The sequence below is a fragment of the Pogoniulus pusillus genome, chromosome 8 (assembly GCF_015220805.1).
Source record: "Pogoniulus pusillus isolate bPogPus1 chromosome 8, bPogPus1.pri, whole genome shotgun sequence".
Lineage (NCBI taxonomy): Eukaryota > Metazoa > Chordata > Aves > Piciformes > Lybiidae > Pogoniulus > Pogoniulus pusillus.
Genome location: NC_087271.1, coordinates 29522121 through 29537797, shown reverse-complemented (window position 1 = coordinate 29537797; position 15677 = coordinate 29522121).

Below are 15677 nucleotides of genomic sequence, written 5' to 3'. Positions count from 1 at the left end.
GACAAGGGAGGTTATTCTTCCCCTGTACTCACCACTGGTCAGGCTGCACCTTGAGTGCTGTGTCCAGTTCTGGGCCCCTCAATTCAGGAGAGATGTTGAGATGCTGGAATGTGTCCAGAGAAGGGCAACAAAGCTGGTGAAGGTCCTGGAACACAAACCCTATGAGGAGAGACTGAGGGAGCTGGGATTGTTTAGCCTGGAGAAGAGAAGGCTCAGGGGTGACCTCATTGCTGCCTACAACTACCTGAAGGGAGGTTGTAGCCAGTTGGGGGTTGGCCTCTTCTCCCAGGCAACCACCAATAGAACAAGGGGACACAGTCTCAAGTTGTGCTGGGGGAAGTCTAGGCTGGATGTTAGGAGGAAGTTCTTCATGGAGAGAGTGATTGGCATTGGAATGGGCTGTCCAGGGAGGTGGTGGAGTCACCGTCCCTTGAGGTGTTCAAGAAAAGACTGGATGAGGCACTTAGTGCCATGGTTTAGTTGACTGGCTAGGGCTGGGTGCTAGGTTGGACTGGATGATCTTGGAGGTCTCTTCCAACCTGGTTGATTCTATGATTCTATGATTCTAAGCCTATGAGGGAAGTAGACATCACCATTGTTTTCCTTTTACAGCCTAGAATCTAGTTCTTCTCACCAAAACGTTCTAGCCTCCTTCAATCTAGCACATATGGAACAAAGCATCCATTGAGGTCCCAGAGTGCATTAACAGCACTGAACTTGATACTCCCTGTTGTTGGCGTGTCTCTTCCCTAGCCTGGGGCTCTATGTTTCCTAGCAGCTCCTGTGTTCTGCTGATAGTTAGGCAAAGTCTGGGCTGGGATCATGTGAGCTCTTTGAAAATTGTGCATGTTTTGAGATTCGTGGGTTTACTAACCCTGTTCCGCTGCTTAGACCAAATGGAAACAATAATCCAGTGCTAAAATACTTCCATATCTCTTAGTTTAGGTATAAACAAAATATTGTTTACCTTGAACAAATTTGTTTGTGTAGAGCTGTGGTGCTTGTTTTGTTAGAGGTTCAGAATAACCATATATGAGTAAAGTCTCCTGGAGGGCATATAATGTACAGCGAGGTAGTGTTTGAGCTTGCTTTGTTATTGTGGAATTTACCTATGTCACACCAGAGAGACCTGAGCAAGGGAGAGATTACACACAGTGTTTGAAGAAAAGAAAAGGTAATACATTTTGCAAATAACACCTCTCTGTGGGGGGGTTTAAGTGCATCCTACATACTGCTTAGATAATACCAACTAAAAGGAACTTTTCTTATCTTTCTGGGCAAGGTAGAAGTGAACTGAGGAGAATGTGAAAGAAAAATATAAGAAGGGAATAAACATTTTCTATGAAATTAAACCAAACACAATTGAAGCTGCAGGGAAAATCACCAGCTAAAATACAATAAACAGTGTTGAAGTCATTAAATTCCCATAGGAAGGAATTGTTCTGTTACAGGAATTCAGTATTATTAAGTGGAATTCACCAGACAGAGCAGGAAATCCCCTGTAGGACAAGCAGAAGTTTAAAGCTCAAGGCTGTGTATTGAACTTCCACTATGTGCTTTACTGTGAGAGTATTAAAAGGAAAGATAAGGCAACAACACTTCTCTCCTTACCCAGGCATGCTCTGCATCGTGCTTTACCCCTCATTAGTGTACTTAGCACTTGTTTTGGTGCTATGGAATTGGAATATTTCCTTCTTACTCAATAAAGTGAGAAAAGAGAGGGAAAAATGTGCCTGCTGAAAAAATATTACTGGAGTCATTAAGAAGTATAGCAAGATGAGTTTCTGTCTGAACAGTCAGGTGTAAAGCCAGTGCTGTTATAATGCATGAATGGGACAAAGGTGTGCACGTTTGGCTTCCTTGGCCTTAACTCAGTGAGGATCCTAAGCCCTGGGTGCAGTGGTACTGATCGCCACATGTATCATACATACCTATACATGTGTGTGGCATATTTGTTAGCACATGTAACAGCATTAATGTTGGCAGAAGCAGCTGTGTGAGACTTCAAAATGACAGGGTAAAAATGTCCCAGCAGAAACAAGGGGCTCTGTGACAGGAGGAGGCAAGGGCCAGAGAAAACATCTGTTACAAACAGTAATACAGGAGATGGAGAAAATACTGTGAGATGCAGAGCCACATATGCCTTGCTGCCAAGCGTACTGAAAAGAAGCTAACATGTTAGATTTCACTCCCCACCCTGTGATAGGAAAGAAAAAGCAGTACAATCTGTCACAGTTGTAGAAATTATCAGTAGAAAGAAAACAGGTGTAGGAATGGTGCTTCAGGTAGCTGACATACAAAAGCCTGAGACAGACACCTGTAGAGGACGGAAGGGCAGAGTCAGTAAAACACAAAGTAAGCCCATGTCTGTAGGACTTAGTTAAGGCAAATAACTAAAATGGATTCCATCATCTGGATTATCTCATTCTGCAGTAAAGCATCCGTAAAGCTTAGTTGCATTTCATGTAAGGGTGGAAAAAACGTGTCTTATGCATACTGACTTCAGACTTCCAGTTGGGCTGCCTTTCCTAAGTGTTCTGTAGTCAGAAATTGCAACGTGACTATAACTTGCACTTTCAAGTCACTCCTGGAGGAATGTCACAGGTAGCAATGTGACAAGCATAAAGGGCATGCAAATTGCCCAATTAGACACAACCTACTATTGAAGAAACAGTTGCAAGAGCGACAAAACGCAGCACAAGCCATAATGCAATGCAAGAATGTCAGTTCAAAATTCTATCCTTCAAATACATATATAATATACTTGACTTTTCTGTTTATTTGTTAGGGCATTGGAATTCTTCAGGATATTGTGATACATGCAGTTCTTAAATATAAGCACCCATTCTAATAACTTGTCATGGATAGGAATGTAAATAAGAAAAGCATCTTTATTCCCTAGCTCCAGTCACACAGAACATGCAGGGATTAGTCAGAGATTTTCACCCTGAACTGCAACTCAGGTCAGTGTCAGTTTAGTTGAGACTTATACCATGCATTGCCTGGTTTTCTCATCAGTGTGGTTTTGAAAGCAATATATAATCATGGGAGTGGATTTGAAAATTAAAAGTCACTTGTCTCTAAATAACAAGTGCAAGTGTATTAGACTACAAGCACTCTTGTCTCCCCCGTGTTTCCTTCCAATATCAAAGAGAAATGATAACACTCAGCATATTTCCAAAGGTGTGGAGCACCATTCAGTTTCAGACTGCATATCTTTGTTTTATGCTGTCTGGCAAGTTGCTACTAGATTTATTTCCCATGCTATGGCCATTAGGAGGAGTGTGTGAGTGTGTTCCTTCTCTGCCCTCAGAAAAATCTCACCCACCCACGAGTGAGAGAAGTAAATTTTTCCTTCTCTTGCAAGCCTTATGTCTCTTTCACTACTGTCGTGTCTGGCTGCTTTCTAGAAGTGAATTTGGAGTTGCAACTAAAACCTGGTGTGTGGGAGTCCCCTTGCCTTTTTTCCTTTTCACTGTACCTCTTTAAGGAACAAGTACCTTCTGTACCACCCCATAACGATGCAGAGACAAGATCTGTGCAGAAGAGGGTGAATGCATGTTCCTTTTAGTTTTCAGAAATCTCATTGATGCCATTTACATTCTGAGAATTCACACGCTTCCTAAACTTGGTATTGAGAGGTAATTCTTCTGGGGTATTGAGAAGTAATTCTTCTGGGGATCAGACTGCTCAGGGCAGGTATGAGGGGGTTTTTGTGCTTGCCTTCCTCAACAGCAGACGAGGTATTGATCCTAAGATCCCTCAGCAGATCCAGCAAGTAGATTCTTTTCTTTGACATGAATAGAGATACTCATTCTCTGACTACATTCCTTCAGAGTGCAATAATTGATTTTTTTCTTTGTATTTTAAACTAAAAATCTTAGATTAGTCATAAATCAGGAGGAAGTTTGTGATGTGTGGATGTGGAGTACTTGTTCTATGGAGCGCTTCCAGACTAACTGGCTATTATTACATGATTGCTTGAGATTTTGGGGGGCTATTTGATGATCTGTGTGACCTCTTCTAATCTTATTATAATCATTGTTGCTCTCTGCTTTCCCATGCTTTCTGGTGGTTGCTATGGAGACATCCTACTCTCCCTTCCTTCTTAAGTGTGAGAGCAAGCCAAGGCAGTGTTTCTGATCTCTCTCTCTTTCTCACCTTTCTCCCTCTCTCACACTTTCTGGTTGTCACTAGGCATCACATCAGCTCCTTTTCTTCATCTCCAAAAGAAGCATTGATGCCCTCTTAGCACCAGTATGTTCGTTCAGTATTTTTCACTCTTCCCTGGGGAGAAGTGTGGCAGCACAGACTGCATCCAGAATGAGTAAGACTCGGCCGAAGCCAGGCTTGCCCTGCTCAGACTTGCAGATTACTCAGAAGCTGTGTAGCACGCCTTTAAGAGGCACAGCTTGAACACCAGTAATCTAGTTTGGGTGTGCTTGCGTGGAGTACCCCTTGCTGGCAGTTCAGCGGCATGAGGACTGGATGCTGTATTTGTTCGTCATACCGATAATAATAGACTCTTGCGTGGAATAGTATTTGAATGTCTGTGTTTAATTCAGAATAAGAAATGTAGATGCTTTCAAATGCTGCAGATGAAATGTGAGTTGTTTCCAGGGAATGTATATGGAGCGCAGTTTAAATTTGTTTGTTATTGTCTGTTTGTAAATTGTATTCCTTTACAGGATAAATCGAATGGATTAGTTATGGGATCATCTGTAATTAACTGGGTGCTAGCTACTTAGGAGGGCACATGCTGCCCGTGTTATTAAACAACATCATGTCAGATGTAATGGATGTCATTACTGAAGTACCTCAGGGATCTATCCTTGGACCATTGTTATTTATGATCTCTGTAAATGAACTGAGTTCAGTGCACCAAGTGCAGTGTTCATTTTCATTTTGTGGATGCAGTTGCATCCTGAACTCCTAGCTGCACAATGAACTTGAAATTGCCCTGTACCTATTCTTGAGAGTTTAGCAGCAGTTAATTCTTAATTAAGTTGTTTTCAGTAATACTAAAACAGACATTCTGGCTAAAGAAATGCCATGCCCTGGGTCAGGCTACTGTTAAGCAGATCTAAAACTTCTACACAGGAAAGGGGTGGAGGGAGAAATTTTTCAATCCTCTTTTCTGTTCACAGTATCACAGTATTATTAGGATTGGAAGAGACCTCACAGATCATCAAGTCCAACCCTTTACCACAGAGCTCAAGGCTAGACCATGGCACCAAGTGCCACGTCCAATCTTGCCTTGAACAGCCCCAGGGACGGCGACTCCACCACCTCCCCGGGCAGCCCATTCCAGTGTCCAATGACTCTCTCAGTGAAGAACTTTCTCCTCACCTCCAGCCTAAATCTCCCCTGGCACAGCTTGAGGCTGTGTCCTCTTGTTCTGGTGCTGGCCACCTGAGAGAAGAGAGCAACCTCCTCCTGGCCACAACCACCCCTCAGGTAGTTGTAGACAGCACTAAGGTCACCCCTGAGCCTCCTCTTCTCCAGGCTAACCAATCCCAGCTCCCTCAGCCTCTCCTCGTAGGGCTGTGCTCAAGGTCTCTCACCAGCCTCATTGCCCTTCTCTGGACACGCTCAAGCATCTCAGTGTCCCTCCTAAACTGGGGGGCCCAGAACTGAACACAGTACTCAAGGTGTGCTCTAACCAGTGCAGAGTACAGGGGCAGAATGACCTCCCTGCTCCTGCTGACCACACCATTCCTGATGCAGGCCAGGATGCCACTGGCTCTCTTGGCCACCTGGGCACACTGCTGGCTCATGACTGCAAATTTTGTTTTTCGCATTATGTTCTTCTACTGTAAACATAGAATATTTTCTAAGTTTCCTATATACCTTAGTGATCTTGTAAGGCAGCTATAACTGTTAAGTATGATTTTGCAGAAGGACTGGGAAATTAATTAATGCAAACATATTTCTTTTGGCATTATTCTGGTTCCATTCATTTGGAACTTGGGGGGGGGGGGGGTATGTTAATGTGTTTTTTCTCCTGTCATTTCTATCAGAAGATATCTTTGTGAATCTCTACATGATAGAAATCTGCTTTTGATAGTGAAAATTGCTTTTTAATCAAAGACAGTGACATGACTTATATCTGCTGATGAATCAGCTCTTGGGAGAAGAAGCCTGAAGATTAGGCCCAGGTTTTGCCCTTGGGTTTGGATTACGATTACCATTGAGGGAAGGAGGCACTTTTCAACAAGTCATTATTTCCACCTATAAGTTGAACTACAGAGCACCAGAGACAAAATGAGGAAGCCGAGCTAATGCTGCTGCTCTGGAAAATTTTGTTAGTGGCTCCGACGAAATTGAGGGTCTGACATAGCAAATAGAATTTAGAGTACAATGAAAATGACTGAGGAGAACAGGTCAGAAGGCAATTCATCCAATAGAAAGTAATCATCAGCATATCATCCTAAGTTGCTTGTCCATAAGCAAATGAAAAATGGTTGGGGTTGCTTTTATTGGCTTTGCTTTGCCTGATTGTAAGTTATTGGGTCACTGTACTGAGCTCAGAGCTGGAGGAAAGGTGCAAAGGTAAGGATCTGCCTCATCCCTGAGACAGTGCAGATCCCTCATCGGCATGCACTGAGCTTAAGACAGGTTCAGCACCACAGGAAGCACAGACACTGTGGAGCGTAGGACACAACTGACTATGTCTTTCCCACTGGGTGTTCTCTGTAACTCCTCTCCTCCACACCCATGTGCTCATCTTCAATGCAGGTGCAAAAAAACATTTTTACTAGTTCTCACATATTGGGATGACCTTCTTGATTTAGCTTTTACTGGTCTCAGAAAGTAATATTCCTGCTTAGGCTTTCACTGGGTTTCAGCATTTTGGCTGCCAAGTGAAAAATGAAATTGCTAAACTGACTGGAAGTACCAGTTCTGTGATAAAGCAAGGGTTTCCTCCTCAAATTTTCACCCAGAGAAAAATGCTAACAGCATCTGTTTACAGTCTTGTTTGCCACTCGTTCAGACAAATCCATACTGCACTGTAGGTTTCCTGGGCCCTAAATGATGTCACTGTTTAAAAGAGATATATTGTCCTGATTAATTTTCCCATGACAGTTTAGCATCAGTGTGAATCTGACTTTTTAGCATCAGTGTAAGTTTGACTTTATAAGTCACCAATGCAGTCAAGAGGTCCAGTTCTCTGAAAGGAAGATGATTTACTGTTCACTTAGTGATATACATCATGTTCTTTTGTTGTCTGTAATATATCATGCTAACCTTTTGGAATATAACAAAAAGGATGCAAGAAAAATATTGGAGGGGGAGAGAGGGTTGTTGATTTGTTATTTTAGTTTTAATTTGTTTATTTTAAACTATAAAAGGATTATTGAAGCTCCATAGATGTTCTACTGGGGTTCTATCATGAGCTGGCCTTCCAATACCTACAGGAAATACAGATATTGGAATGGAGTTCTTTCTTGTGAGATGATGGCTGTAGACTTTTCCTTATGCTTAATCAGTAAATACTATAATATCTTCCAAATGTGGCTCATATGGTTATTTAAAACAGAACTATGTCTGGTTTAATATGGTTATTGTAGCCATACATTTTGTTTTTATGAGGGTTTATATAGCACTATTACTTACATGCTAATCTTAAGGATATTGTTATAATTTGTTTTACGTGTTAAGTGTTATAGAGGCGGTTGCTGGTATCACTATAGTTAAGGGTCTTATGAGCATCACATCTGACAAACAATTGCTTGCTGCCAGAAGCTCAGTGAAACAGTTATACCCAGGGCTGCAAATCACCTTTGCAGATTCTATATACATTTTCTTCAAGCAGAGAAAGCTGTCAGAAGTGCATCATGGAGGAAAATTTGCAGTTTTCTACATTCATATTTTGTCTGCTTGCAAAATCTGCAGGCTACTGGACAAAAGGTGCATCTATGTCAGGATGATCATAAGCATATTCTTCACAGTTACTTTGCCTTGCCTTTGGTAAAATATCTGTGTCACTTGATCTCTCTTTGTGTAAGTCTCATGGACAGGACTTGTACAACCAAGGTTCCTTGGTTGGTTTTTCTGTGTCACGCTCAGTGCTTTATTTTATTTGTCTCGTTCTAAAAGCAAAGTGATACATTTCCTTGGAGAGGGACACTCAGAGGCAGCAGTGACAACTTGCTTTTCTAGACAAACTCCTACAGGGGCATTAATGCCAGTACGTCTTGTGACAGGAATGCATTTCTTATCCTGGACATTGATGACATATGTGCTTTGTCAAGTATTGTCATCAGGCTCAGCTGGGACCCATATGACAATGACTTCTTAATTTTGGCTTGTGTCTCTGGGAGTGACAAAGTAGATTTTTGTTTTCCTTTGCCACTTGGAGTTTTATGAGACAAACTTGAAGGATTTGTTGCTTATACTGACTAACTGGGAATTTGTCACTGCAAAGATATTTTCTGCTGGGTATTTATCTGCAAAGATGGTAGATCTTGAGTATTCATGCAAAATGAAAGGCTCATTTGTTGAAACATGTTGCATTCAGGCAGTAGAACTGTGAATGAAAGCCTGTTTCAAAGAGACCATTTCACTAGCAGAACCAAGGGCACTTCACTGTCAATATTCTAGCACTGAGCTAATTGATTTTTCTCTTGCTAAATGAATATTTAAGCACGCACGACACCAATGAGCTTTTGACACCAGAGGTTGTCCACTGAGAACAGGGCATTCCTTAGGAAAAATAATCTGGATTCCCACAGGCAAGTGAATGTTAAATTGTATTGTACTATGGTAATGTTCTGTTCACTGAACTAATACTTACAAAGCATGGATGGAAAGATGAAGACTGCTAATTTCACCTGTAGGGTGGCCATCTTTGAAGGCAATCTGACCTAGAAAACATTCACATATACAGGTCCCATATACAGAAAATTGTCCTGGCAAGTTTTACACAGAGGGAGAAGCAGACTGGCACTGGCATGCCTAATAAGCATTTGTCATGTTTAAGTTTGAAGAATCGAACATCAAAATTCAAGCTTTCCAGGCTGAGCCTCTTAAGAGAATGAAGTTTGGGGACTACGATTTCAACTGAAAAAAAAATCATACAGAGAAACTGGTGGGTTTGCATCTGTAGCCTGCCCACATGCTCCCAGACACCAGTTTCTGTGCATGAGTTTTTAGGCACTGTAGCGTGTGGTCCTTTTGGCTAATAGTTTCAGTGATATCAACATATCTGTGTGTGAATAACTGAAAGGAATTAAATTGAATTATAATTATCTCAGGCGTTTATACTCTAAATTAGTTATCTGGCTATTTGCAGAGAGGTCAACAAGCCAATGGACTGAACAGTAACTGGCAGTAAGTGCTTACCAGGGTAAAAGATAATTGCTTACAATGTTGTGGTACCTGCAGACAAAAGGACAGAGACAGTATAGAGCTGGCATATTTTTTTGTGTAGGAAAGAAGCCTACATGGTGGTAGTAGGTGACCTGTAAAAGGAAAATGGCAAAGCATAACATACCCCTTTATGATTCATGTGGGGCTTGAGATAAAACACAGATTCCACTTACTTTTTAAAAATTAGAAGACAAATAAAGTGGGACAAGATTTTGTTAGAAATTTTGTTGCTGTTCTCTGAAATGCTGCCTCGCTGAGCCAGACACAAAAGCAGGATGAGGTTTCTATATGAGTACAGGCAAGGGAATGGTTTCCCTAGTGATGATCCCCATATGTTTTAATCACCTGGCTCAAATTTATTATATAAGCTAGAGAGAGGCTGTGTGCTGAAGTACCTAAATTATTACTGTTTCATGGTTTGTTACATTTTTACATCTCTCTGATAAAAATGCTTGACAAAAGACAGATCTTCTTTGGAAGAACTGTGCGATTGCTAAGTAGAATGTCTGTGCTTCATAGCTTGGGAAAACATGCATCTAAAATACTCATACTATGTAAAACAGCCCTGTCACCCATATGACATGGATGCCACTACACGTTCTCCACCAATGATTGATGTGACAAACTCCATATGTTAAAAGGAGGCTGAGGATTTTTTTTTTTCCCCCAGATGGAAAAAATGTGTAACTGTGGTACACAAACACTCTTTGCAGAGTTTCTCTGTTTCCTCAGCAGTAATAACATATCTAAAAATGACTTGGATCTGGAACAAGAAAAATATCATAGTCTACTACCACCCTAGTTTTCATCACAAAAGAAATGTAGACGTTTCATGTTGTAAAGGGGAAGTGGATTTTTATTTATAGTGACTATTACTATTACTGTGTACAATTATCTGGAGAAAGAATAAGGAAAAAGTGCTTGAGGTGTTGCTTTACAACTAATTTTTCAAACCTACACAGAGACTGGCAGATTGTTCATTGGTGCTTATTTAGGAAAACAGCTCCCAGTAGTTTAGCCTCATGGGCTTGTGACTGTACCTTAAGGGAGCTCCATAATTAACGGGAAGGAAAATAATTACAATTGCTACCTATGAATATTATTACTGGAAGACTCATGCAACAGAAGACATGTAAGCCATTATATAGTTAAGAAAAAAACAGTGTCTTCAGTTGCTGTGTCTTGTGTGTGGTTTTGATTCAGGATTTATTTATTTAAGATTCCAACAAGATTCTAATTGATGGAGTCACTGTCTCCAGATGAAACAGAGTTGCTGGAGAGAAGCCAGGAAGAAAGGGACCAGGGGGGTACTGGTAGATAGTAGGCTGAACATGAGCCAGCAGTGTGCCCAGGTGGCCAAGAGAGCCAATGGCATCCTGGCCTGGATCAGGAATGGTGTGGCCAGTGGGATGAGGGAGGGTATTCTTCCCCTCTACTCAACACTGGGCAGGCCACACCTTGAGTACTGTGTCCAGTTCTGGGCTCTTCAATTCAAGGGAGATGTTGAGGTATTGGAACATGTCCAGAGAAGGGCAACGAAGCTGGTGAGGGGCCCGGAACACAGCCCTGTGAGGAGAGGCTGAGGGAGCTGGGGGTGTTTATCCTGGAGAAGAGGAGGCTCAGGGGTAACCTCATTGCTGTCTACAACTACCTGAAGGGAGGTTGTAGCCAGGTGAGGGTTGGTCTCTTCTCCCAGACAGCCAGCAACAGAACAAGGGGACACAGTTTTAAGTTGTGCCAGGGAGGTATAGGCTGGATGTTAGGTGGAAGTTCTTGCCAGAGAGAGTGATTGGCATTGGAATAGGCTCCCCAGGGAGGTGGGGGAGTCGCCATCCCTGGAGGTGTTGAAGAAAAGCCTGGCTGAGGCACTTAGTGCCATGGTCTAGTTGACTGGATAGGGCTGAGTGCTAGGTTGGACTGGCTGATCCTGGAGGTCTCTTCCAACCTGATTAATTCTATGATTCTATGAATGCAGTATTGTTGCAAAAGGCAGAGATTTCTAAATCTTGCATGTAGTTTCTTGTATGGACTTTCTAGAGATTATATATGGACAAAGAAATGTCATTCAAAAGTTGATGAATGATAGTAGATTATCAATTTATGTTTATTAGTCTGCAAGATATCAGTTCATAAGTGGGCAGAAAAAGATGTAATTAAGGTTTTAAAGCTAAACTCAGTTCAAAGAAAATATTTAAAGAAAAAAAAATGAGGTAGAAATATTGGGATTAAACTGAAATACACAGTGCCTTAATGCTCACTAATTTATCTCTCTGTCTACCAAGGCACATTTGTTTCCAGTTGATTTATTGCATACAAACATCTCACAATTCACACAATAGCATTATTATGTAACAAATATTTTCAACCAATGTCATAAAGAAAGCTTTTATATTTAAAGCATATAAGAGGCAGCAAATATTTGTTTGGTTGGGGTTTTTTTCTCTTTGAGGAGGAAAATGTTCTGGAAATACTTTTCAGTTCTGTGCTTCTGCACTGTATTTGGGAATGTAAAGTAATTCTAATGAGTTTCAAGACTTCTTTGTTAAAAGCTTAACCCTAAGGGTTTGCAAGAAGTAGCACTGATTTAAAACCCAGGTAACAAATTCATTAACAGTTATCTCTACTTTTAATATTGATTTTGTTTTACATACTCATATTTTCTTCTGAAGTATAAATGCTTTAAAGAGTTTGTTTCCTGTAAATAAAGATCATGACAGTCATGATGATAGCTCTTGCCACCTTATAAAAACAGATAATGTCTTCTTGGTCGTTTGCCTGCAGTCAAACTTTTTCACAAGTTGTAATATGTTTATAGTAGTGGTGAAAGACTACTGTCAAGTAGTCTGCAAAGTGCATGAGTCTCTGTAGCATACACACCCACATTCAAAAGAAATCATAATGTTTCAAGTATTGACTAAGTCTGCAAGCTTTTTACTACATTCTGTGTAAGCGCAGTTAGCAGCAATAAGCCTGTGGTTCATAACTGTGATTACTTATTTTGGTGTTAGTCATTTCTTAGCAAACACTGGAACTTCTCTGGGAATTTACTAACTTTTGTGTTGCTAAATGAGGAAGCCTTTACTATAAAATTAGAATGGGGGCATCTTTTGCATCAATATTGAGGCAACGTTTGCACAAAGGAAAAACAAACCCAAAATTGTCAAGTTGAGAGGAAGAACTTGTGAATAAAGTCATGGGTAAAACTTCTCACAGAGAAGTATCCCTGAAAAAATATCAATGTTGGGCAAAACTATTCTCACAGAGAAGTATCTCTGAAAAAATATCAAACTTGCTGTCCCAGGTTGAGGCTATAGGGTTAAAAAATTTTCTGGGGACTAGAAGATTGTTATTCAATCCCATAATTCTGCTATCTCTTTATAGACTCACAACAAGATCAGTTCTTTCTCCTTTCCTCCTCCTCCTGCCCTGTGTTTGTGGCAGGAGCCAATTTATCGGGAAGAACATGTAAGCAGTAGGCCTCTTGGATGGTGGAGGCGTTGGGGTGGGTTTGAGGATTGGAGCACTGGGGAATGTAGATACAGTTTTTTGGGGATGGGGTTTGCCATGGATGGGATAATTGCTTTGTAGTGTCTATTGCTGTATTTTCTCTCTCTAAGTATAATTCTGTACTTTCTCTCCAATTAGATTTGAGAGTTTAATTTCTGTCAGCTCTCTTTAAAACCTGTGACACTTGCAAGGTGCCATCTACATCAAGAGATCAAATAATTTGGTGTGAAAATGTTTGCTCAATCCTAACCCTAAATTAGCCATCTCTTCTCTACTTCTTTTTAGAAGTAGTTCTACACTTGTGTTCCGTTGCTTGTTTGCATTGGTTGCAGTCTCTTTCACTGCTTTCCTAAGTTATTTTACAGCTTGTGCATTTCTCACAGCTGGATAACAAGCAGGAATCCCGTTGCATGACATATAGCCCATGCTGATGAACACTAATTCAGTGCATGGATCATGCAGTGAAGCATGCAAGAAGAAAATTTTAATAACATTCTATTTTCTCAGATAACTGGCACGCACAACTGGAACAGATTTTCAAGTGGATTCAGAGCCTATTTTAGGACTCCCAAAGAGGACAGATGATTTTCAAAGTGACCCAGCCTTAGTACATTCCCCTTAAGAATTACATTTATGTCCACATTTTGGAAGTAGCTTGTTTTCCAATTGCACACAAAATTTCAAGATTGTCATTTAAATCTGTTTTGCTTTATGAACAGAATCATGTCTTAATCATAAATTCTGCACCCAGGCTGATTTGCTTGTTACAGAGGATGGAACTCAAAAGGCTTTAGTACATTAATTGCAAACTATTGCAGGACTAAATATCTGGGTTCTGGATTTTCACCTGTTATTTTACATGTAGCTACTGTATGTTACAAATCTGGCCATATGTTTTTTTAAAACGACAGTGTCATAAGAGAGTTTAGGAATAAATCTGTGGTTTATAAACTTCTCTGTGGTTAACACAGAGAAAGAAAACTGTGCCTTGCTGTGCCTATGTAAAATGGCAAACTTGATTGAAGGAAGCCAGCACATTTAGGAAGAAAACAGAGGACAGAATATCCCTTTGCCTTCAGCCACCAGGAAAAATGAAAACTGAAGATGAATACCAATACTGCCCTAATAATGTGAAATGTCTATCACAGAATTTCAGTAGAGCTTTGCTAGAATTCTTACCCTGCAGTGCTTTTTCTTCTACGCAGACAGTTCTCCCATACTGTGCTGTTTGCTTGTATTTGGTTTCCTTTTAATAAACCTGGAAAAGCTGGGATTCTGAGGGCAGGTTCTACACTTTGGCCACAACAATCCCAAGCAGCGCTACAGGCTGGGGACAGAGTGTCTGGGGAGCAGCCAGGCAGATAAGGGCATGAGGGTACTGGTAGACAGCAGGCTGAACATGAGCCAGCAGTGTGGCCAGTAGGACAAGGGAGGTTGGTCTCTTCTCTCAGGCAACCAGCAACAGAAAAAGTGGACGCAGTCTCAAGTTGTGCCGGGGGAGGTCTAGGCTGGATGTTAGGAGGAAGTTCTTCATGGAGAGAGTGATTGGCATTGGAATGGGCTGCCCAGGGAGGTGGTGGAGTCGCCATTTCTGGAGGTGTTCAAGAAAAGCCTGGCTGAGGCACTTTGTGCCATGGTTTAGTTGATTGGATAGGGCTGGGTGCTAGGTTGGACTGGATGATCTTGGAGGTCTCTTCCAACCTGGTTGATTCTACGATTTTGTGTGTGGACTTATTTTCCTCTGTGTTTGATTTTTGTGACCTAAGGAGCATGGCCTAGAGTCTTTTTGAATGTCTGAGAGCATTTTCCCTTTGGAACTGACTGAGGGAGATCCCCCAGACTCATGTTTGTTCTTTATCCTACCATGCACTTGGAAGTGTGAGAGACAGAGGCTCTCTCCATTCCAAAAGACTATATTTGGAACACATTGTTTTTTTAACATAATTAAATGTGGCTGTTAACATAGTTAAGATAATTCTTCAAAATACACTTCTTTTAATTCTTAGCTAAGTTGGGTTACTACTGCACCCAATCTGATTGTCAACATACATCAGAATACACAAAGAATAATCTAATCTCAGAATTTGATGGTTGTGTAAATCCTTGCAGTGTTGGTGAAGTTGAGATTGGACAACAGTAGCATGCCTCAACAACAGCTTTAAGCTGTACCCCAGAAACTGTTTTCCCCACTCTGTTGAAGTTGCTTAGAATGAGTGTGTATCCTTTTGAGTGGTCTCCCATAGGAGAAGATGTAAGGAAGTACTGTTTTCAAAATGGATACAAATATCTCCAAGTAAAGACTGCAATTGTGTCCTTTGGGAACTTAATGCTTTTAAAGATCTCTTTGCCTAGTAAGACAATTGCTTACTCTGGTTGCCAGATATATTATCTTTGGTGGGGGCTTTGACTTTTACTGTCTAAATCCATTATTTAGTCACCAAAATAGTTCAGATGGGAACAAATGCCATTTAAATTAACCTGTTGTTTGATTCACTGTAGTCCTCCTAAATACAATGCACTAGCTGTGGGAATCACAGCATATTACATTGAGATCATACAACACTTGCAGTGGTGGTGAAGTCTCATGCTAATGCCCCTAAACGTCTAAAAGAGTGAAGTGCAAATGAGTTTCAATAACCTTAGAAAAAAAAAACTAAATTCTTCCCTCAAAGCTCAGCTCACAACTGACCTGGAAAATGCAGCAAAGTTGTGTAATGATTTGTAGTACTATGTGTCTTGCTTCACACAACAATTGTTTTAAAGTCTTGATCTGAAAAAAAAAATAGACTAATTTTGAG